Genomic DNA, 23,231 nt, shown 5'->3' on the forward strand with positions numbered 1-23,231 from the left:
GCATTAACTTCGCTAGAAGTACGTTTGTGCGTGCGTCGGGTAGTGTGTGTATTATAAATTGAAAGTTATACGTTTTCGAACGAGTGTTAACCTGACACGCGCAAAAAGCCGAACTTCGAACATCGCAAACACATTAACGTTTTCCCCCATAGACTTCAATGAGGTGCAAAAGGTGGGAAAAATCCCTAACACCTATACTCGTGCGCCTTTAACCAAGTGTGCTAACCTGACATAAAATATGAATATTTCACATTCCAATATTCTTGACATAGCAGAATATGTTGTATTTATTCTTAAATACACATATCTATCTATATATATGACGTTTTTGGCAAAATATATCTATAACTATATAAATATAAAAATGTAGAAGAGACAAGCACTCCATATACCAGTATACCATACTCACCAGGACTTTTCAAAGATTTATTTCCTAATATGTGAACGTTTTCAGGGGTTTATATACAAAAAAAAACAAGTGTGCATAAACCAACCCCAGACACCCTTATAACAGAACTGCCATCCAATCACATGCTCTCCAGGGTAGGGTGCCACCTACATAGTTACATCACCATCCCAAGCAGCAAGTGTGAATGGATAATACAAACAAAACAAAATATATACATTATATTATAAAGCAGGAGTAATTACAATCATAATATAAACAGCATAAATAACTGTATGCATAAATCACTCATTACATGTGTGAGTGTAGGATATCATGTCATCATCAAGGATTTATACCTATATAATATAAGCCTCTGGTGTGTTAATACCTCAAAAAGTGAGACCAGAAACTAACCCATAAAGCAATCATATGCAGCAGCGAGTAAGTGTTCCCAAGGCCAGTTCTATGTGTAGAATAGAAAATATATTACAAGCAGCTGTTTAATACATGAGATAAAAGGCCTACATTCGTATAAAACCCGGGAAATACTATCTAACAAAATCAGGCCATTGTCATGCCAACAATACACACATTATGTTCAATATGCAATTTAATGCAGCTATTCCAATATCGAAAACTAACGATCAAGGCTAAAAAAACTTTTACTTACATGAGGGATCGACATGCGTGATATAATGCATCTCAAGGCAGTTAAGTCAAAATACAGCTAATAGGTGTATTACATAATCAGGTATAAAGTGAAAAACCCGTATTATAAGTGTGCCTTTAAACTCAGACAAGAGAACATACCAAATAATGCAAAGGCAGGTCCGCCTTTCAGAGTGACCAAGAGCGCAAGTTGCGTGCATATGATAGGCAAGCGGGGGCAGTAATGTGAGAGGTTTACAGGCCCATTGACATGGCAACAGTAAATACAGTAAGTCCCGTATGTGTCCAAACGGACCATGTAAATAGCGTGTATGTGCTAACAGTGGCTAACAGTGGCCAAAAAATGTAATGAGTCTAGCCTGGCAGAGACTCATAAACGGAATGAGATCCCAAAATATACATCAGAAAATAAATGTATTGAGAGACAAATGCAAAAGACAGCAAATTAGAGACAACTCAGGCTCAGAATAAAGTGGATAGAAATATATATACTACTGCCCCACATATACCCCATATGTTGGTGAAAAAGATTTAGATTTACACATAAGCTCAGCAAATCATTGTATGATAAACAGTATATATAGTATCATAAGTGCTGGGGGGTATAATAAAAAAACCTAACAAGATCGTGTTAGAGGGGTAACCTGTTAGTCGGCATATGTTGGTACAGCAGCACTAAAGTAAAGGAGTATAGGAATACAAAGGGCTAAAAATAGGTAAAATAAAAATCCACCTTTATTCAAACATGGTTAAAAAATAGTACAAGGCACAGTTTGTGTGCCTTGTACTATTTTTTAACCATGTTTGAATAAAGGTGGATTTTTATTTTACCTATTTTTAGCCCTTTGTATTCCTATACTCCTTTACTTTAGTGCTGCTGTACCAACATTTGCTCAATTTTTCATACGGCTGCACCGGCCGTTTCAATACAGCTAGCACCCCTGTAACCTACACGCTATTTGGTTTAGTCCATCTCTGCTCTCCGGTGACGTCAGAACTTCCGCATCTGCAGCGGCATAACAGGTGCATCCGTCACCATCTCACAAATATACCAATAAACCACAAAGGTTTGGAATTAAAGTATTTTCAAATGTGTAGAAGGTGAGAGTGCTCCCATAAAAATGATACCAGAGAACTAATTGCAGTAAAGGAAACAATACAATATACAGTATCCTGTTGCACAGCCATAGATACAATTGTTATACTATAAATGCAACACAATACAGAAAAATGGAGCACTGTCAGGTAATGCTAAAGACATAATGGTCAGCTCACAAACCTAGGCTGGGAATAATTATATAGGCACAATAAGCCATACACCAGATTCAAAAACCAATGATAGGAAGAGCCCATAGGGCTAAAAGATGCATAAATTACATAAATTAAATTTACAGGCACACCTGCCAGTCCAGATGGGTGTTTAGTCCCTTGGGTATGAGGGTGTCCAACACAAAGTTCCAACGTGCCTCTCTCCTCTACAGTTGGGTATTCCTATCCCCGCACCTTGCTAGTAGGGGAACATGATCAATAATTGTGTATTTTAGGTCTTTGATCATGTGGTTGAGGTCTAGAAAGTGGCGTGCCACCAGTTGATCCGAGGTTCCTTTTTTCAAGGCTGCTCTAATGGCAGAACGATGGTTCGCCATCCTTGTGCATAAGTCATCTGTAGTTTTCCCCACATAAAAGAGCTAACAAATGCAGTGTAGCAAATAGAAGATATGGGTAGTAGTACATATTAGTCTGTGTTTGTGGAAAAACTTCTGCCGTTTGTGTGGCTGAGTGAAGTATTGTCCTGTTATGAGGCCACTACAAGTGGTACAGCCTATGAAGCAGAAATCCCCTTTCTTCTAAGATTAATCCAGGTATCTTTGTTGTAGCTCCTAACCGGGTCAGTTTTAACCAGCATATCCCATAAGGATCTGGACCTTCTGAAGCCAATTCTGGGAGGGGCCATCTGTTTAAAGGGTAATGCTGGATCCGTGGAAATGACATGCCAATTGTCATGTAGGTGTTTGTTGTTTCACTGCTTGTCATTTGAGTAGGTAGTTACAAAAGTCATCCTTTTCTCCCCTTGGGCCACCCTGGTGGCATCCCGTTCGGATAACAGTATCTGCCTCTGGGTCTTGAGCAGTTTTGTAGGATAACCCCTTTGAGCAAATCTGTTCTCCCTTTCTTGTAATTGTGTATTCTTCTTGAGTTCCATAGTGTTGTTTCTTATGACACGCTGCAATTGTGATTTCAGTAGGGCGTTTTTCAGTGGCAGGGTGTATAATGCAGTAGAGAGTTTCTGTCCGTTTCTTCCCTGAAAAGAGTTGAGTGATATTTTTGCGTATCTTTGAACAGTCGTACATCCAAAAAATCTATGGAGACTCCTGAGTACTGTATTTTGTATTTCAAGGCCATAGATGTCCCATTTAACTGTTCATACCAGAGTTGTAGGTCTTTCTCTGAGCCACTCCAGATGAGCAGCAAGTAATCTATGTAGCATTTGTAGAATTTTATACGCTAGTCTTGGAATAGGTCTGTATCCATTGTTTCGAATTGGACCATATAAAGGTTCGCATAAGATGGGGCCACGTTGGACCCCATAGCTGTCCCTTGTAACTGTAGGAACAATTGTTTTTCAAATTTAAAATAGTTAGTCTTCAGGCAAAATTCAAGCAGATGTATTAATACCTCAACCGGAGGCCCCACGTATGGGTATTTCCTAAGGTTTTGTCTGGTTGTCTGAATCCCATCCATTTGGGGTATAACGTGTATAGACTGGTTACGTCTAAGTTCACCAATAAATCCCCTTCTGTGCATGGGATGGTAGATCATTTTTCCGAAAGCATAGTTGAATCCCGTAAAAAGCTGTTCATGCTTCTGACAAAGGTTTGTCGGAAAAAATCCACAAAGTGAGCTATGGGCTGCAGGAGGGAGCCCACAGCTGACACAATAGGACTGCCCGGAGGGTTAAACATGCACTTGTGAATCTTCAGTAAGGTGTACAGGATGGGGATTCTTGAGTGGCTTACCATTAGGAAGTCAATAGTCGATCGGTTGAGAATATTCAATTCCAGAAGTTCCAACAGATAGGAATCAATTTCTTTCTTGTACTTATTAGTAGGTCCCCTGATAGTCTGGAATAGGTAAGTCCATCATCTAATTGACTCTGGATTTCAGTCCTATAGTCACAGTAGTTTAATAGGACCAAAGCACCTCCCTTTTTCGCCTCCCTGATGATAATCATGTCATCCTCTGTAAGTAGCTTTAGAGCAAGACTTTCTTCCTTGCTGAGGTTATTGAAGCTGCTGTTCTTGATGTCCTTGATGGTCTGTTCCATATCTGATTGTATAAGGCATGCAAATGTTTGTATACTTGCATTTTGGGAGCCTGAGTCATATGTAGACTTCTTCCGGAACTGTTCCATTTCGGTTTGCCGTCCCTGAAATCTTTCCTTAAGTATACGTTGTCGTTGAAAATGTTGGTGATCTATATAGAGGTCAAAACTGTCTGATTGGCAGATGGGAAAGAAGGACAAACCCTTATTGAGGACCCGATGTTCAATCGGAGTCAATACGTGATTACTCAGGTTCACCACAATGTCCTCTGCTAGTATCTCCTCTGTCTGGGGGTCATCTGTATGTACCCCTGCCTTGTATGGGCCCTCAGCCTAGTCAGTTTTTTTACCTCGTTTGTACTCCCCTTGGCACCTCCAGTGTATCCCGTGCTTGGCCTGCCACTTGCTCTCCCTCTGAGCCAGAGCCCGAACTGTCCACCATGTTCAGGTGACGTGGTCTCTGATACTGTTGTCGTCTGGGTCTGGAATAGGGATCCCTCTGTCTCTCCTGTCCAATCTGCAGCCATCTGTATACTCTTTTATCCCAATAATCCTCAGTCACTATTTCCATTTTATTATTTTTAAAGTCAATGGCCCCAATTTATCAAAGGTCTTGCGGACCTGATCCGACACTGCGGATCAGGTCCGCAAGACCTCGCTAAATGCAGAGAGCAATACGCTCTCCGCATTTAACATTGCACCAGCAGCTCACAAGAGCTGATGGTGCAATGCCGGCCCCTGCTGACTCAGCCAGCAGGGAGGTGTCAATCAACCCGATCGGATTCGATCGGGTTGATTTCCGGCGATTCCTGTCCGCCTGCTCAGAGCAGGCGGACAGAGTTATGGAGCAGCGGTCTTTAGACACGGCCCTTCAAGCTCCGTACGGAGCTTAATAAATATGGGCCAATAAGTTCTGCCTTATATTTAATGAGGTCTTCATTGAGTTTGTTAATCCATTCTGTGGAGGTATCGGTCTGTAGCTTATCAAGATGAAGCTGTTCATATTGTGTTATTTCTGTCTTTGTTAGACACCTCCTGTATAACCAACAGGATTAAGTCCATTGAACATTTATTGAAGATCTGGCACCATCTGTCACAGAAAGCTGGATTCGCTCTTCCAAGTATGGGGACATTCCGTATACGGAACCCCCTGGGTATAAATCCCTTCCGGTAGTACTCAGATAGATAAGTACCATGTAGAATTAAGTCTTTCTCCTTTTGTTTGAGTTTAACAAGGTGTGTGTAGATATATAGTGACTTCTCTGTGGTTGGGCCTGTAGACAGACAGGGCCCCAAACAGAATTTGAGTTGCATCCTCCTCTGTAAAGTGAAAGGTGGTAGCCCCAGCTATCGTGTCCTACATAGGTATGGCAAGTTCCTGTAGCATCCTACTATATTATGTAGGACCCTAATCGGGCCTACTCCTGCTGTATCCTTAGAACCCACCTCCCAAGTGGTGAAAAAATGAAGTTATGTCTGATGTCATAATACCAAAGGGAGACGGGTGCTGTAGAAGAGACAAGCACTCCAGATACCAGGTCACAAATGCCTGGGGTGCAACAGAAAAGTTGTATAAGCAAAAGAAGAATGATTCTTAACTCCTGTTTCCTAAAGGCTCGAGCAGAAACAGCTGCATATGGCTGGATGTTGGGGGATAATAAATCGGCTTCATAGAATGCTTTAGTACTAATGATAATTTACTGATGTTACATTGAATAAACATGTATTGTTATGGAGTTACAAGAAAATATATTGGAAACAGTCGCTGTAAGATAGAGCCAAATTATATATAAATATTCCATTTCAAATTATGTCCATCTTGTGCTGTACTGTATTACTATATATTTATTTTGTGATTCAGATTTGTTTACATTAACACAAAATAATGTATTTAACTAAATAAATAAATAAATAAATACAGGATTTAATTCACAGAAAGAAAATATGTGTATAGGTGGAGGTTGAATACACCATTGTATTTTTTAAGGATCCACACTACAATGGGTCAGAATATTGTTACATGTCAGAGATCTATATACTAACTACATCTGTCAGAGCTCTGCAGAATGCTGAATCATTGGTCAGGATGCTGCAGAATGCAGTGTCATGTGTCTGAGAATTTTAGATAGCTGATTCATTGGTCAGGGTGTTGCAGAATGTACTTGTCTGAGGATGCTGATTGCATGACATTCAAGCAGGATACATATGTAGGTGTCAGATTCCTGTAGAAAGCATGTAATACAACCGTAGGTGTCAGATTCCTGTGAAATGCAAATTTTAATGTCAGATTTGAATAGAAATCAGATTCTGTACAGAATACAGATCTATGTCTGGAAAATTGTTGGTGTAGTGGTGATAAGTTTGTGCAGATACAAGAGCTTATGGAAGAGTTGTATACTGGTGTTACAATGCCAAACTACCTAAATGCATAAATAAATAAATACATAGAAGACCCTGCCCATTAGTTGCCATCATGTTTATACTAAGTGCTGTTCAGAACAGATGAGCTTGTGAGCTTACATGCTAAATAACATAAATGGGGAAATATAAAACAAGAGGTCAGGGTTCTGAGGTGAGAAATCATAGCTTGTCATATGCATCTCTTAACTGGTAAACTAACACTAGCAGTAAACTGTGCAGCCTTAAAGGGACATGAAACCCAATATGTTTCTTCCATGATTAAGATAGAGCATGCAATTTTAAACAATATTATAATTTACTTCTATCATCAAATTTTCTATGTTCTTGGTATCTTTTGTTGAAAAGCAGAGAGGTAAGCTCAGGGGTGTGCACATGTCTGTAAAAATTTGTGGAAGCACTTCTTTACAGAAAGGGTGCATGATTCATGGAATAAACTTCCACAATAGGTGATAATGACAAACACTGTGGGGGAGTTTAACCCCTTAAGGACAAGGCCATTTCTTTCCCTTAACTACTAGGGCTATTTTTACATTTCTGCTGTGTTTGTGTTTAGCCTTAATTCTCCCCTTACTCATTTACTGTACCCACACATATTATATACCATTTTTCTCGCCACTAAATGGACTTTATAAAGATATCATTACCATAAAAAATTATAAAATATGAGGGAAAATGGAAAACAAACCACTTTTCGTACTTTGACCCCCAACATCTGTTACACATCTACAGCCACCAAAAAAAAACATGCTAAATAATTTCTAAATTTTGTCCTGAGTTTAGAAATACCCAATGTTTACATGTTCTTTGCTTTTTTTTAGCAAGTTATAGGACCATAAATACAAGTAGCACTTTGCTATTTCAAAACCATTTTTTTTTTTCAAAATTAGTGATAGTTACATTGAGACACTGATATCTGTCAGGAATCCCTGAATATCCCTTGACATGTATATATTTTGTTTTAGTAGACAACCCAAAGTATTGATCTAGGCCCATTTTGGTATATTTCATGCCACCATTTCACCGCCGAATGCGATCAAATTAAAAAAATTGTTCACTTTTTCACAAACATTAGGTTTCTCACTAAAATTATTTACAAACAGCTTGTGCAATTATGGCACAAATGGTTGTAAATGCTTCCCTGGGGTCCCCTCTGTTCAGTAATAGCAGACATTTATGGCTGTGGCATTACTTTTTGGTAATTAGAAGTCCGCTAAATGCAGCTGCGCACCACACTTGTATAAGGCCCAGCAGTGAAGGAGTTAATTAGGTAGCTTGTAGGGAGCTTGCAGGGTTAATTTTAGCTTTAGGGTAGTGTAGTAGACAACCCAAAGTATTGATCTAGGCCCATTTTGATATATTTCATGCCACCATTTCACCGCCAAATTCGATGAAATAAAAAAAAATCGTTCACTTTTTCACTAACTCTGGGATTTTTACTGAAATTATTTACAAACAGCTTGTGCAATTATGGCACACATGGTTGTAAATGCTTCTATGGGATCCCCTTTGCTCAGAAATAGCAGACATATATGGCTTTGGTGTTGCTTTTTGGTAATTAGAAGGCCACTAAATGCCGCTGTGCACCACACTTGTATTATGCCAAGCAGTGCTGGGGTTAATTAGGTAGCTTGTAGGGAGCTTGAAGGGTTAATTTTAGCTTTAGTGTAGAGATCAGCCTCCCCCCTGACACATCCCACACCCTGATCCCTCCCAAAGATCTCTCTTCTCTCCCCCACCCCACAAATGTCCCCGCCATCTTAAATACTGGCAGAAAGTCTGCCAGTACTAAAATAAAAGGCTTTTTTTTTTCTTTTTTCTTTTTTTTTTTTAATTATCTGTTCAGCTGTGATGGACCCCCCCTTAGCCCCCAACCTCCCTGATCCCCCCCCCCCCCACACAGCTCTCTAACCCTCCCCCGCTACCTTTTTGCTGCCATCTTGGGTACTGATAGCTGTCTGCAAGTACCCAGTTTGCCTCCCAAAATATTTTTTTTAATTTTTTTTATATAATTTAAATTTTTCTGTAGTGTAGCGGGCCACAGAGTGGCTCTTTCTGCATTGGTCTTGAAAAAAATATCGAGGCATCACGGCAATACCTTTAAAGCGTCTGGAAGTGATCAGGATCGCTTCCAGTCGCTTTAAACCCCTAACGATGTACAAGGTACGTCACTGGTCTTTAAAGACCAGTTTGTGTGTGACGTACCCTGTACGACTTGAGTCATTAAGGGGTTAAGAATGTCTGGAATAAGCATAAGGCTTTCCTATGAACTAGACAAGTTTATACTTTTAGGAAATATGGGGAGACTTGTTGGACCTATGGTTCTTATCTGCCATCAAAATCTAAGTTCTATATGGCAGCAGTTTTGCAAGAATGTTATATATTTCCAACAGCACTAGATGGCAGCACTGTTTCCTGCCATGAAGTGTTCCAAACACTCACCTAGGTATTTATTCAACAAAGAATACCATGGGAGACAAAGCAAATGTAATAATAAAAGTATATTGATTCTATATGGTTTCATATCCCTTTAACCAATTCAGCTACATATTCAATGCCACCAGGGTATAACGGTATAACAATAGAAAGAAAGTAAAATCCTTTCAAACAGAATTCAGTTTCCCTAATAAAGAAATAAAATCTTCATTTAATAGAGTATGAAACAGCAGTTATTGAAGTAAAACATCCTATAAATGCCAAAATATAAAATGCTCACTTAATAATAATAACAGAGAGACAAAAGCAAATTAAAAAGTGTAAATGTTTTTTTTCATATTAATATCATATCCTCAATGATCAAACATTATGTCAACAGCTGTGGTCCTCATATCAGATTAAATGCAGACTTTAAGTTTAGTGCAAATGAGCCTAGAAGAAGCATTTATGAAGTATTGCAGTGGGGACCGACAGCTTGGGAGATGTGTAAGAGGTTGTAATAGTCAAGGTGGGATATGAATGAGGTTAGAATTTTAGCTGTGTCTTGTGTGAGAAAAGCTGTACATTTTGGAAATATTTTTAAGTTGAAAGCAGCAGGATTAACAAAGGACTGAATGTGAGTGTCAAATGAAAACTCTGAATCAAATGTGACACCACAGGCTACAGGCACGAGAAGAGGAGATCCAGTATTAGATAGTAATAGAGTGTTGATACCACAAACAAGCAATGAAGACAATAGGTCTAATGCAGAGGGGTCATTTTGAGTGTCATCAGTATTCAGATGATATTGGAAAACACAGGACTTTATCAACTAATCTTGGTATTATGCATTGATTCAAAAGCAAAGAAAATCTTGACCATATACAGTATATGTTTAACTTATTTAGGTGGTCATTTTATGTTGTGTAAAAGTGTAATTTTAAGTTTCAGACCATGTCATGAAACACAGTTTTTAATGTTAATGTAATTTTTAGATTTGTATCACTAATAAAACAAAGAAAAACAACTACATTTTCAAGAATCATTAAAGGACCAGTCAACACAGTAGATTTGCATAATCAACAAATGCAAGATAACAAGACAATGCAATAGCACTTAGTCTGAATTTCAAATGAGTACTAGATTTTTTTTCTGACAATTTTAAAATTTATGTCTTTTTCCACTCCCCCTGTACCATGTGACAGCCATCAGCCAATCACAAATGCATACACGTACCATGTGACAGCCATCAGCCATTCACAAATGTATACATTACTTATTCTTGCACATGCTCAGTAGGAACTGGTGACTCAAAATTTTAAATATAAAAAGACTGTGCACATTTAGTTAATGGAAGTAAATTGGAAAGTTGTTTAAAATGGCATGCTCTATCTGAATAATGAAAATGTAATTTTGATTGAGTGTCCCTTTAAAAATCAAAAGCATTTTTGGAGTTTTTTTTTTTTTTTTTTTAAAGGGAAAAGATAGGGTAGGCCCTGGGTGGGTGTTTTAGCCACTCTTCTAAATAAGCTCCTTAATAGCTTATGAAATAAAAATTAGAAAGGTATAGGTGAATGAAGAGGGCGCTATGCAGCAAACACTAACAAGAAAAGTATTAATAAGTCTATTACAAAGAGATACTATAAAACATTTAATAAATGTTAGATTCTTAAAGACAGATTTTCAATCACACAAAGTGTGAAATACGGTTTGGGAAACTATCGATCCACTTAATGTGAGTGCAAGGCAAACGGTAAAGAAATAAGAGAGCCAGGGTCAGGTAATATAAGCGGCTCTATTTTTGTTTTGGAATACATTGGAACTTTTGAGCTATAACAAGGAGTACTGTAACTGATCACAGTTAGACACTGCTGAAGTGGCCAAACGAGCAATCAAGTTCACCACTGTTACTCTATTTATAGGCTATCAGTGTTTTATGGTAACATTCATTCTGACTTTCTACATATCAGATACAGAGGTGGTTACACAATAAATAATTATATCAGATTATTTCTAATGGACACCTATTATTCTATTTGATCAACTATTTTTTGATCATAGGGAGACGTCCCTTACATTAGCTTGTGGTTATTAGCATTTAGCTTGTGGTATACCTATATTTTATACATTGATTTGTTTTATCTTGAATTTGTGATTGGAAATCTGTCTTTCACAATCTAACATTTATTAAATATTTTAATTATCTCTTTGTAATAGACATTTTAAATACTTTTCTTGTTAGTGTTTGCTGCATAGTGCCCTCTTCATTCACCCATACCTTTCCAAAAATTTTTTGAATGTGCCATGTTGACAAATCATTGCTCATGTGGCTAACTTGTAATACCAGTGGCCACGCTAATTTATTACTTTGAGTGCAGTTAGCACAAGAGCAAAAGAATGAGCGTGCCACTTGTAATCTGACCTTTAGGGGCATTTTTTTCAAGCTCCATATGGAGCTTGAGGCTTCTTGTTTCAGAAGTTATCAAGAAGTTATGAAGCAGTGGTCTAAAGACCACTGGCTCCATAACTCGTCTGCCTGCTACGATCGGGTTGGTTGACACCCCCTGCTAGCGGCCGATTGGCCACGAATCTGCAGGGGGTGGTATTGCATCAGCAGTTCACAAGAACTGCTGGTGCAATGATAAATGCCAACAGCGTATGCTGTCGGCATTTATCGATGGGCAGCGATGTGCAGCGGACATGATACGCTACTTCAGATCATGTCCGCACGCACATTGTTAAATATGCCCCTCTGTGTGTAATCACAATATTGCACTTGTTTTTAGTAGGTAGTGATTTCTGACCCTCAGTCGGTATTGTCAGTGGGCTTTAACAGTGATTATAATCCTACAATGCCTCTGCTGTTAATACCCTTGAAATAGGTCATTTGGAAACAAAAAAACTATTAGGATTAATAACATACAAAATGGCCATTTTGAGGGTTTAGCATATACGTCACAGGTTGCATTACCTGTATGTTGGCTGATGCCTTTACATAGTTTGCTATTTTTTTTAGTGTAAAAGAGATTCCATATATAAACAAGTGACGTTTCAGGGTGTTCACCCCTTCATCAGACCAACGTTGATCTGATAAAGGGGTGAACACCCTGAAACGTCACTTGTTTATATATGGAATAAATACTTTTTATTTCACATTCTTCAAGTCCAGTGAGTGCTTGTGCTAAACCTTGATATATATATATATATATATATATGTGTGTGTGTGTGTGTAAATTAGACTTCCAGTTAAATTAATAGATATGCAAACAATACAAAGAGTCAATCTTATATATCTTACAATATTTCAATATTGCTGTATTTAATATAAAGTGATACATTGCTACATCTATTATTATTCCATAGTTTTATTGTAGAAAAGTTAAAAAAAAATCTATTGTTCTGAGAAAAATGTCAATTCATAATATCTTTTTGCCAACAGGCAGCTTTAACTGGATGAATGTCAAACTGGAGTCTCTTTTTTAACTAATTTATTATATTCCCTCTTCTCCTCGCAGATGCCAATAAAGGGTGATACAAGAAAAGATATCAAGTTGACAGGGTGTTGACAGGAGCAAAGAGACTACAGTAGTTTGCGTCCCTGCAGACAACAGAAATGACATCATGTCTCCTCAAAATGACACACTAATGAATTTAGCAACACCTGAACTTTTGTGACAACGAAAACCTTTGACACTGGTAAGTTCTTTGGTGTCAGTAATGATAGGATTTTCTATCCTGCACCACTTTGGATCCAATGGCAGAAGTACCAATGCAGCCCTAACAAGTTGACATTGGTTCATTTGCTCTCCCTCCCCGTGACATCTTCTTTGCAGGAGAACTGCAAATGTAATTGACTTCCTCTTTAGTCTGACTACTCCAAAATGTCATTATGACCCAAGACGTCTCTATCTGACTGGATACAAACAGGAAGCGTAGGGTTTTTTAAAGGTGAAACTGATCTTGCTAATGAAGAAGTATCACTCTTCATCTGGACAGGGAGCACCCTGCTTGTGCTTGCAGTTAGGTGAATGTCACAGGTCATAGTTCAAGCAGAACATGGAGCAGTGATTAAAGATGATATATTATGTTCGAATAAAATACTTAAATGAGAGGTGCAGCATTGCTAAAGGGCCTCTGATATTCGGTTTCCAATTTTTTTTACATTCAGATTCCTAATTATAATAATTTCAAGCAGATGCTAATGGAATGTCCTAAAGAGAACTAGGTTTTTAACCATTTGCAGTTTTTAATGGTAAGTTTAAGAAGGAGACACATTTTAACCATTTGTAAGTTGGGTGATCATACTTTATCTTTAAAAGTGTACAATTCTTTAAATAAAAAGAAAAAATAAACTTTTTTTGTCTGCATTGGACACAAGATGCAGAAAATCACCAATTCTGTTCCATAGCTGTAGAGCTGAGTAACCTGTGATATGCTTGTTTATAGGAAAAAAATATAAAAATTGCTTTTTTTTTCCATTTCAACAGAGACTTGATTTTTTTTTTTTAACATTTACAAAAATATCGGAACGTGAAAAATGTTTTGACACATGACAGTTCTGATTCTATTCACAGCACATTTAGTAACAGGTGCTAAGTGCAATTTCTCCTGTGAATATTGTCTGTGGCATGACCTTGAATTACTATTACAATTAAAATATATAAAATATACATCAAAAAATGTAATATTTATACAGCTGGAAGTTCTTTATTGAAATAAACCTGCAACACATCTCAGCAAATGATTACCAACAAAAGTAAAATGTGCTCTGCCATTAGTACATGTGTTTCACTTCTAAGCTTTATAGCAAACTTGCAAGACAAAGGGTTAAAATACATTGATTGCTGAGTCTGTGATGAAGCTTTGTGAGGTTTACAGAAATGTTCCATGCAGGTATTTTTATTTATTGCATTCCTTTGTTCTTTAGCACTTTCCTATAGTACAAGACAAATGCAGAAACAATTTTGAAAAAGGAATATGGAAATGTTGCCTACTTAGGAAATATAACATATGATAATAGGAATTAAATTGCTCCATTTTCTCTTTACTGTCCTGCAGTAAATGTTCCAGGATTGTTAGGTGGTATTACTCTAACAGCCAGAAAAGTGACTCCTACTGATTATTTAAACCTGGAATACTGACTGATCGTTAGTGCTGTAGAAGACAGGAGCTCAGAGGAGACAATTATATGACCGTCTGAACTACTGCACAGACAATACTTCCATGAACACCCAATGATACAGAAATAATTGGAGTCTTGTTCTTTAAAGATGCATGGTACATACTTAAATAAATGCTGAAAATCATATTTCTTTATTTAGGAGTAATTTCAACAAAATAAACAAAACTAAAAATAAACAAAACTTTATTGCAGAATATGGAACAATACAATCATTTTAGTTTCAGCTTAGAGCAACAAAACACTGGTGTATCGAGCCTGATTAGAAAAGGAACTGATCATTTTATTTTGGAAGAAAAGCCTTTTTCAATGATATAAAACATATCTTGGGCGCAATTCTCAAAAGCTCTCTGGTCTGGTGAGTATTACAAGTACCCTTAGGGATTGTTTTAAAGACCATTTTTACCTTGAGAACTGTGTATCTCATTAAGTAAAAATATTGTTTATGTGAAGGAGACTTACAATATAATGCTCAGTAGAATAATTCGAGGATTTTTCACCATACCAGCGAGATTTTGAGAATTTGGTCCCTTGTGTCTTCAAGAAGTAATAAAACAATAAATATATATGTGTGTGTGTATGTATATATACAATGGCTGCAACTATAAGTGAAACACTATATATATATATATATATATATATATATATATATATATATATATATATAGTATAAGTGTAGTTGACCCTATGGATATGGGCTGAACTTGAAGTCTGGACTGGTTGCACATCCCACATCCGGTACAGCATTCTTAGAGCTTACTGTGTGCACACTCCCAGTCAAAACTATCTACTTTGAGAAAACTGTGTGCAACATCCATAAACATTATTAACTACCAATCAAAAAACATAATATTTCTGGGGAAGACAGTAGCAGACAATATTGCATTATGTCTAGTTAAAAACATTACGTTTTATTTGTAAACAAAATTGACTATATTTTTTGTAATAGCTGTGTCCACAAAGTTGTGGGTCTGTCATTTAAGTCTGATTTAACAAAAAAACGCAAAAACTTAGAACTGGGAAAACTATATGATAAACAAGAACAGACAGGTGTGTACAAATATATATTTCCATCAAATTAAAATATAAATGCAAATTAAATGTAGCCCTTCTATTCTACCAATGTTATGTATTTAGAATACAGTTATGTATTATTTGGAGCAGAGGTTGATGACATACAACTCTTATTTTATCTAGAAGGACTAAAGATGCTCAGATGCAAAAGTTCATATTACTCAAGCTATTGTAATTTATTATGTCCTTCTTTTATCATTACATAACTTCCTCAGGTAACAAATAAAGCAAAAAGCAGGTGGATATCCAGCCTTTACAAATATTAAGTCACAGTGGGGCAGTTTTTCCCCCCCTGAAAGGCCATCAGACACATTTAAACGGGCATACGAGTTATGGAGCAGCGTTCTTAGGACCTCTGGTTCTTAACTCCTGTTTCCGGCGAGCCTGAAAGCTTGCGCAGAAACAGCTGCATCAAGCTCCATTGGCTTTGAATTGGCCCCTATGGCTTTGTGACTGCCTTGTAGCCAGAATGCTGCTTTCCAGTGCAATTTATCTCGCTCTCTACTTCCCTATCCACACAACTCCTCTACCATACATCATTTGCAATGCACAGACTATAATTCTTATCTGCAGCTGGCTCACTACTGTACTTTTTATGCAGATCCAATGTATGTCTAGGAGTCTGTGTGTATATATACTTATGTGTCCTTATCATGCTTAAAGAAACCTGCTTATTCATATAAGCCTTTTTTTTTTATAACTAAGTAACAGAAGTTATTCAACTGATAGAAAGATCAAAACTGAAATGTACATTGATGCATTTCAATTTGAAATAGAAACATTTTTGCGATACACTTCCATTAGCAAAAATGCTTCTAGTAAAAGTTATCACTGTCTTTCTGCAGTATACGCGAGGCTGTGCACCAGTGTCATTCACAAAGAGTCAGCAATGGTGTGTATTGCTTTTGGGAAGGCATCATTTGTGTCATACAAGCCACTGCTGACTCTCTGAGACGGTGTGGTGTTTGAATACTGGTGCACCGGCCCTCACAGGATATGTGCATATGCCGCAGAAAAACAGTAATGACTTTTACTAGAAGCATTTTTAATAATGGAAGTATATTGCAAAAATACTTCTATTTCACATTGAAAGGCATTGATGTACATTTCAGTTTTGATCTTTCTATCAATTGAATAACTTCTGTTACTTAATTATAAAAAAGACAGGCTTATATGAATAAGCAGGTTTCTTTAAGCATGATAAGGACACATAAGTATATATACACACAGACTCCTAGACATACATTGGATCCGCATAAAAAGTACAGTAATGAGCCAGCTGCAGATAAGAATTATAGTCTGTGCATTGCAAATGATGTATGGTAGAGGAGTTGTGTGGATAGGGAAGTAGAGAGAGAGATAAATTGCACTGGAAGGCAGCGTTCTGGCTACAAGGCAGTCACAAAGCCATAGGGGCCAATTCATCAAGTTCCGAATGGAGCTTGATGCAGCTGTTTCCGCGCGAGCTTTCAGGCTTGCCGGACACAGGAGTTAAGAAGCAGCTGTCTTAAGAACGCTGCTCCATAACTCGTACACCCCTTCTGAGGCTGTGGACATCAATCCGCTTGATCTCATATGATCGGGTTGATAGACACCCCCTGCTAGAGAATCTGCAGGGGGCAACATTGCACAAGCAGCTCACAAGAACTGCTGGTGCAATGTTAAATGCTGATCTGCTACAGCAATATGAGTCTCTAAAATCATTTCAAGATTGAGAATGTTTATGCATAATGAAAGATATCATAAGCAATTTGGGATCTTTTTATCTTCAGCCCTAAATGTGTGTGACATCCCTCACTGAGTGCGTTGGCATCCCATGGGGATTAGGAGTCCTGCATGAGAATTGCTGGTCTAAATGATACTGGGAAAATATTCTAACAATGGAGCAAATGGTACTTAGCAAAATACTGAGGGAAAGTTTATCACAGGTCATTATATAAATTGTCCTATGATTGTAATGGAAAATATAGCTGAAAATATAACTGGAAATACACGTTGTAAAGAACAAAACACAGGTGTATCACCCAATCGATTCATTTGTTATATTTAATTGCAGATCCAGACATACTCATTTTGTTTCTTTGTTTTAAATAAAAAATATATTAAAATGTCTTTAGCAATGCTGTTTAAGTGTAAACCTAGTACGAAATTAATGTTTGCCTGGGGCAAGCTTCAGCAAGCATATAAACAAAAAGTTGGTTTATTAAAGACAAGAACATTTGTTTTGTTTTTTTTCTTTGTTTTTTAATAAAGAAACTGTAATACATTTTTAAATCAGTGCCACATTTTTCCTTTACGGGCCCATTTCTCCATAAAAAAAATATTACAATTATTATTTGACAACTGCATTGCTTTAATGATGACTATAATCCAGGCGGTATTTTGTTTTTATACCATCATAGTTGAAGTATTGATGTATTGCTAGAAGTAAATTGTGCTGAGGCTAAAGTGGACCTACTATACACTATGGCCTCTAGTTATCAAGGTCTGTCGGTCTGACAGTGCGGATCAGGTCCCACAGACCTCGCTGAATACGGCGAGCAATACGCTCGCATATTCAGCATTGCACCAGCAGCTCACAAGAGCTGCTGGTGCAACGCTGCCCCCTGCAGACTTGCGGCCAATAGGCCGCCAGCAGGGGGGTGTCAATCAACCCGATCGGAGCTTAATACATATGCCCCAATCAGTCAATTGGTGCCTATAGCTCAGCACTGAGGTCACTTTTAAGGGGGGCCAGAGGGGCACCAGCCACACCTGCATAATGGCATGCCCCCTTCTTGTACCCTCACAACTGTACTGTGAACCTTACTCCATGATATGAGGCTGAGCCTCTGGTGCTGTGACTTCGCTTGGGAGGGGAGGGAGGCTGAGACTGTAAGTTAACAGGTACCCTGCCCAGAGCTATAGGACTTCAGGGGATGTATTATAAGTTATTAATCAGTAAGTTATCATTTAATTAGGTTAGGGATTTTGGACGTGAAAAAAAAATTCAAACATTTTCTTTAATCACAAAAGTTTTTAAAACATTTACATAGATTCTACTCACTGTACCTGCTGTGCCTAATGGAAAATCGCACTGTTTAAAATACCCTCTCAAATGCAACACGGAACTACTGGGTACATTTCCGCATTGAAGGACCATTTTAATGCAAAAATAACATGCTCTAATTATTTAGTGCATGTCATGTTTGCATTACTGACCCTCAAGTGACTACTCAAGTCAGTGCTACATAGCTAATCTGGGGTTAGCAATGCAAAAATATGTGCTGTAACAAATTAGAGCAAGTCTTTGGAATTTCCTATTAATTTGTTTACAAATATACTGCTACAGTCAAAAATTTAGACAAAATCATAGGTTACTAGTAAATCTCAAAGGCATATAACCCCTTAAGCAGTTGTGGTGCGTTTACACACACTACATTTCACCACTTTTTGGAAACCAGTGGGTTAATCATCTTAGAGGTTATTTGGCAGCTCCTTGTTATAAGTAACAATTTGCCTCTAAGTTACCCTAATTATTTTGTCTTGACAGCAAGGCTAGAAATGTGCTGTATGCCAATCTAATCAAGTGACAAGCAAACAATAGCCTTTATTAACTATAACACTGTACAAGATAATACTTTTATTTTGTTCATGTAGGCTTACAGCAGCTAGAGGGCACAAAAGAATGATTTTAGTAGAAAAATAAATCACAATCAGAAATATGCAGAGCCCAACGTTAGAAGTACAGCGTGTTATCTGTGATGTTCGTTGGTTTGTGTTCTAGAGTATATTATTTGCAATGATTGATTTCCAGTCATTAGAGAACAAGCTATATTATTGTAATGGAAATGGTAGAGAAATTGAAAAATCTTGGAAATTGATTATCCTCACAGTGTTGTATAAAACTAATTTCAAAGTCCTTCCACTGAGAGCAATGATTTTCTCTCTCTCTCTCTCTCTCTCTATATATATATGTACAGTTTTTTTTTTTTTTTTTTTTAATAGAATTAATGGCCATTGGATTTTTAAAATACACATAGGGCTAGAAAACAAGTGGCGTGCTAATGTTATCGCGGGACGCTATAAGCAATATTGCAACTGGGCTAATACGCATATTACAAATTGAAAGCAAACTGTTTCACTTGAGCTCAAAAAGAAATTGCACTCAAAGTTTTAGCGTGACTACAGACCTAGCATAAAGTGTAAGGGTTAAAAAAAAAATTCACAAATAAAATATTACTCACATATATACACTTTCTGATAAAAAAAAATCATATAAATATAAATAAAAAATGTTTTATCAAGGTTAAAAGCGATATGGTATATGACATGGTATTTAACTGGGAATGTCTATTATGTGTGTGTGTGTATGTACATTTTTCCTCATTTTATATATATATATAATACTAGTATTCACAAAAGAGCGTACTCCCACCTTCCAAATTAACCACTAGGGTGGAGGCGGATAAAATATACAATTCCAAAAAAGGCATGCACTCATATTGGTCACTGGAAGTTCAACATGGCACCTCATGGCAAAGAACTCTCTGAGGATCTGAACACTAGTTGTTGCTCTACATAAAGATGGCCTAGACTATAAGAAGATTGCCAAGACCCTGAAACTGAGCTGCAGCAGGGTGGACCAAAGAAGTTGAGTGCACGTGCTCAGCGTCATATCCAGAGGATGTCTTTGGGAAATAGACGTATGAGTGCTGCCAGCATTGCTGCAGAGGTTGAAAGGGTGGGAGTCAGCCTGTCAGTGCTCAGACCATACGCCGCACACTGCATCAAATTGGTCTGCATGACTGTGATCCCAGAAGGAAGCCTCTTCTAAAGGTGATGCACAAGAAAGCCTGCAAACAGTTTGCTGAAGACAAGCAGACTAAGGACATGGATTACTGGAACCATGTCCTGTGGTCTGATGAGACCAAGATAAACTTATTTAGTTCAGATGGTGTCAAGTGTGTGTGTCAGCAACCAGGTGAGGAGTAGAAAGACAAGTGTTTCTTGTCTAGAGTCAAGCATGGTGGTGGGAGTGTCATGGTCTTGGCCTGCATGAGTGCTGCCAGCACTGGGGAGCTACAATTCATTGAGGGAATCATGAATGCCAATATGTACTGTGACATACTAAAGCAGAGCATGATCCCCTCCCTTCGGAGACTGGGCTGCAGGGCACTATTCCAACATGATAACGACCCCAAACACACCTCCAAGACAACCACTGCCTTGCTAAATAAGCTGAGGGTAAAAGTGATGGACTGGCCAAGCATGTCTCCAGATCTAAATGCTATTGAGCATCTGTGAGGCATCCTCAAATGGAATGTGAGGAGCACAAAGTCTCTAACATCCACCTGCTCCATAATGTCATCATGGAGGAGTGGAAGAGGACTCCAGTGGCAACCTGTGAAGCTCTGGTGAACTCCATGCCCAAGAGGGTTAAGGCAGTGCTGGAAAATAATGGTGGCCACACAAAATATTGACACTTTGGGCCCAATTTGGACATTTCCATTTAGGGGTGTACTCACTTTTGTTGCCAACGGTTTAGACATTAATGGCTGTGTGTTGAGTTATTTTGAGGGGACAGCAAATTGACACTGATATACAGGCTGTACCCTCACTACTTTACATTGTAGCAAAGTGTCATTTCTTCAGTATTGTCACATGAAAAGATATAATAAAATATTTACAAAAATGTGAGGGGTGTAATCACTTTTGTGGGATACTGTATACACTTGGAGCCCTTTCCAGTTAAAAACCTTGAAACATGCAGTATCATTTTTTTCAGTTTTAATATTTGATAGTGTGTTTGAATGTGTTGTGAATAGAAATACTTTACATTCCAAAGTTCTTCATCTAGAAGAAAAAGTTATTTGTATTTTTAAATAGACATTTTCATATACACATAGGTACAGCCCTGCTGTGCACACAAATGGTTTGTTCCACTACGTTGCACGCCACATGACCACAGTTTTGGGATTAATACAGCAGAACACCCTTCCTACAATCAGTTAAGTGTACAAACTTCAGCAAGAATGGGAAGAGCTGTAATCTAATGGACTTTAAACATGGCATGATTGGGGACCTGGGGTTTTCCGGTTGGAGGAGCAAGCAGGTGCAGCAGCTCTGCACAGAATGCTCGCCTGACCGCGGCGAATACACCACGCCGATACGCTAATTGCCTTAGGCTGGGGAAGCTGATATCCTAGCCAGGCCGGAGGGACCACACTCTCTGTCGGCGTTTGGAAGCCTTGCGGGGCTAGTGCCGCCTTGCCTCGGCATTACGGCCAGCTGTGAGGAAGGAAACAGAGGCTCTGTATCTATGCTAAGAGTCTGATTGATGGATCTGTGAATCAAGGAGGAGCGGAGTGCCCGTCCCGGCTCTAGGCTGCACACCGCGGGGCGCGGGGAAGACGGGCTCTCGGAGAGGATTGCCAGAGGCGTACTTTCTATTTGGTTGCCGGCTGAGAGCGATGCGGTGAAACGGACCGGAAGAGAACGCCCTGCAGACCACGCTGAATTGCCCGGGACGAGCATACCTGGAAAGCCGTGATACCCTCTATCGGTGGTGACAGGAGGTGACGGATGGTAGTGCTAAGCGTGTGAGGAAAACTTGCTACTATAATCCACACCCTCCAACTTCACTTCGGCTGCTGTACCCTGGAGAGAAACCGCCCCTGCGCCTGTATTGAAGTCCCGGTGTCAGCTACTGGGTGAAGGTAAGCGGAAAGAGGGGCGGATAAGCACTGACCTAGGGGGTCACCAACACACTAACACACTACCTGAAGGCTTGGATTAGAAATAGCCCGGAACAACACTAACATTCTGTGTACCCCTGAGCCTATTACTGACCCCAAGATAAAGCTAGAGTGAGGATTGGGGCTATTGGGCTGCTACTACAGCTTAAAAACCTGGGCCTACTTCGCATCAGCGGCGTCTGCTGCAGGGGTAAAACCACGGTGTGCATACTTAAAATCCCGGCTTCATTATCTGTGATTCCTATGTTCTCACTGTGGAACTAACTGGTGAAAATTCTTGCAGTAGAGCCGATACCAAACCACTGTTATGACTGAGTTAATGAGATGGCTGGTGAACCAGCGCGTTTTTGAACTAAGACTTTTACCCTGCTAAAAAGAAGATGGTTCACATTCTACCACCTAAATCTGACCTATACTAAGGTGTTAATTTTTTTTATGCTGATATACAGCAGGAATACCTGATAGCTGGACAATCTCGCTAACACACTTAGCTCTAGGCAGCAGAGGAATCATACCAATCTGGCTGCAGCTTGTCTGCTTATTATCTTTGCTTGCTGCTTACCTTTGGCTGGTGAAACAGCGTGTAATCAAGCTAAGACTTTCCTCCTGCTAAAATGAAGTTCGCTTACACTCTGCTACCTAAATCTGCCTTATACTAGGGTGTTAAGCATTTGATGCTGTCATACAGTAGGAACAACCGATAGCTGGACATTCTCACTAACACACTCAGTGTTAGGTAACAGAGGACTCATATTAACAGAGGACTCATATTAACCTGGCTGCAGGCTGTCTGCTTCCTATGCTTTGTTTATTAATGCAGCTAGTAATATCGCATGCAAATATTTTTTGTGTTTATGCCCTCAGTCTTTAATTACTACTGTCTGAGTGTGGGTAAAGTGTCCCGTTTTGTATTTTTTATTTGTCTTTTTCCCTCTAGGGTTACAGTCCCTGCTCTGGGTTTAGCAAAGAAGGTGTTGTTTTTGTTCCTTCCCTCTTTACTTTGTTTATCTAAGTGACCTTTAATCTTCA

Source organism: Bombina bombina, chromosome 6 (genome assembly GCF_027579735.1).
Source record: "Bombina bombina isolate aBomBom1 chromosome 6, aBomBom1.pri, whole genome shotgun sequence".
Classification (NCBI taxonomy): domain Eukaryota; kingdom Metazoa; phylum Chordata; class Amphibia; order Anura; family Bombinatoridae; genus Bombina; species Bombina bombina.